This window comes from Rhipicephalus sanguineus, chromosome 5 (genome assembly GCF_013339695.2).
Source record: "Rhipicephalus sanguineus isolate Rsan-2018 chromosome 5, BIME_Rsan_1.4, whole genome shotgun sequence".
Taxonomy (NCBI): Eukaryota; Metazoa; Arthropoda; class Arachnida; order Ixodida; family Ixodidae; genus Rhipicephalus; species Rhipicephalus sanguineus.
The window spans coordinates 104,468,634-104,471,010 of record NC_051180.1 but is presented as its reverse complement, the minus strand read 5'-3'; the positions used below and the strand labels follow the sequence as shown (position 1 = coordinate 104,471,010).

Below are 2,377 nucleotides of genomic sequence, written 5' to 3'. Positions count from 1 at the left end.
TACATGTCTCTTCTGTTCCTGCTAACAGAAAATTTCTGTAATTTACATGGTTTTTTCTGTTTTCAGTGACAGAAAATGTCTGTAATGTTACATGTTTTTTTGTTCTCTGTAACAGCAAATTTCTGTAATTTCAAATAATTTTTTCTGTTGTCAGTAACAGAAAACTTCTGTACCTTGACATGGTTTTTTCGGTTCTCACTAACAGAGAATTTCTGTAATTGTACTACACTTTTGGTTTCTTAGTACAGAAATCTTCTGTGGGTTGACAAGTTTTTTTTTCATTTGTTCAGTACAGGAAGTTTCTGTAATTAATATGAGCTTTCTACTTTAAGTAACAAGAAATTTTTGAAATTGTATTTCTTTCTCATCGCAGCAACGTCAGTTGACACATATTCTGCAATTTGACAGGTTATGCAAACCTAAAATGTATGAGGTGCAAGAACGGAAAATCTCACAAACAGAAAGCACCACAATTTTTTTTGCATCTGCATTGTCCCCTTTATAGCACGCATCCTCTCTCACAAATTCGTTAATTCAGTGCACCATAGAGTGAAATGCAAACAAGTTTATTGACATGAAACGTAGAAGTTCAGGCAGTTGCCAACATGTGCATCTTGAAATACGAGAGATGCCCACACTATCACAAGCGGTCACTATGCGTTAATCGAAGGTCGCAGGTTCGGTCCCTGCCAGCGGCATGTTATCTTTTCGTCCACTTTGCTTTCTTGACGTTTGCTTCGTAATGGCTACAAACAACATCCCCTGTACTTGCCTTGGCTTTCTTGTCTGTTGTAATTAATGTTGTGTCTAACAACGAAAAACAAGGCATTACAATTCCCGCTTCGTTCACTATGCCCACAGTGTCACAACGGGTCCAGATTGAGAAATCTCCCGGCGATATTGTTCGAGTTGGCAGGCACAGATGTTTGAAAGTCAATTCCTTGAGGAAGCTAATCAATGACGCCACTTTCGGGTTCATGTGCTGTTTCCCTCGTGTATGCTCAGTCTTTGTGCCCTTTCCGGGAGTGACAGTGGCAATTGACCTAAAAAGAAGAGGCAATTCTGTTTAGCAGTCCAGAAGTACCTAAATATTCTTAGATAGGTGTAACTACAAAGTTACCCACCAGCTGTTCATTAAGAATAGGCTTTTCTGCATACATCCATCTCTACTTACATTACGTTCACTTTAAATACAATATTGCCACATAAGTCTAAAATGAAACTTCTAACCTATCTAACACTAAAATTAGAATTTGAACCTTCTAATGTCTAAGTACTGACAGCCAGTATGTTTGTGGATACTCGCAAGCAGTATACCATAAAACAGGTAGCTTCTCATTGAAGGGATAATGGTTTAGTTTTAGTAATTTTGTTCCAAAACGCATTCGTTTACTTTTAAATAAATGAAGCCATCTCAATAAATAAAGGTATTTTATGTGAGCAATATGCCATACATTTTTTTTTCAATGTTACCGGAAAGCTAGAGTTATTGACCAAAGTACAGTGCCCAAGATTTAGTTTCAATCTCACCTATGAGTGAACTCCAGGGTAAGACTTGCCTCTTTTGGGTAGGCAACGTTGACGCAAAGTCTGCCAGGAGTAATATCTTGAACGCCTCTCTAGGACTGCATGCTTGCATGAGAGGAACGTCGTCAATGCAAACTGTGAAGGACTTCGCTGTCAGGAAACCACCACCTGGAAGTTGAAAATTTGGGTTCAAAATTTACTCATATTTAGAAGGGGAGATTAGGATATCTTTCGCAAATACGAAAGGTCAACTTGGCATTTCCTCAAGGTCATCATCCCAGATGGTATCCTTGAATAAAGAAACAAGCATTGATCGAATAAGTAGGCCCGAGGCAAAATAGAATTTGTTAATTTGTTAATAACAGGAAACAGCGTGGGCAAACGGTACAAGAAAGACTGACAGGACTTTCTTGTCCCGTTTGCCCGCGCTGTTTTCTGTTATGAAGCCAAGTCAACAAGCTCAAGCTCATACCCTTTTAAACAATTTGTTAAAACTGGATGTTTGCACTTATTTTAACACTGCGTACTCTCAGACACTTTGATGCCCAATGCAAGAAAGAAGATAAAAAATCCACAAGAGATTTTCAAGCTGCATTAGCACCGAATATCTTGCCCTAAGTGGAAGTGAAATGGCGCATTTTGAAAGTGCTGGTCTGCACCTGCGATGGTTCACTCTATTTTCGGTGTACAATCGAGCCCGGATACATCGAACTTGATAGAGATTGTGAAATAGTTCCATATATAATAATTCGATATTCGAAATTGTGCTCGTAATAAAAACTTAGCACGTTTCTGACAAATGTGTAAACTTGCGAAAAGACGGCAGACTACCGAGTGGCGTATCCGAAAC

At 38.8% G+C, this 2,377-nt stretch overlaps 1 long non-coding RNA gene across 1 annotated transcript; it reads right to left on the bottom strand.

Annotated features, from left to right (window-relative positions):
* Positions 1-550: 550 nt before the first annotated feature.
* Positions 551-1,664, bottom strand: LOC125758436 (uncharacterized). Its single transcript, XR_007416069.1, has 2 exons — positions 1,531-1,664; positions 551-1,043 (listed from the first exon to the last, which is right to left on the bottom strand). It is a non-coding gene; the product is annotated as an uncharacterized LOC125758436 (long non-coding RNA).
* Between the last annotated feature and the right edge of the window lie 713 nt (positions 1,665-2,377).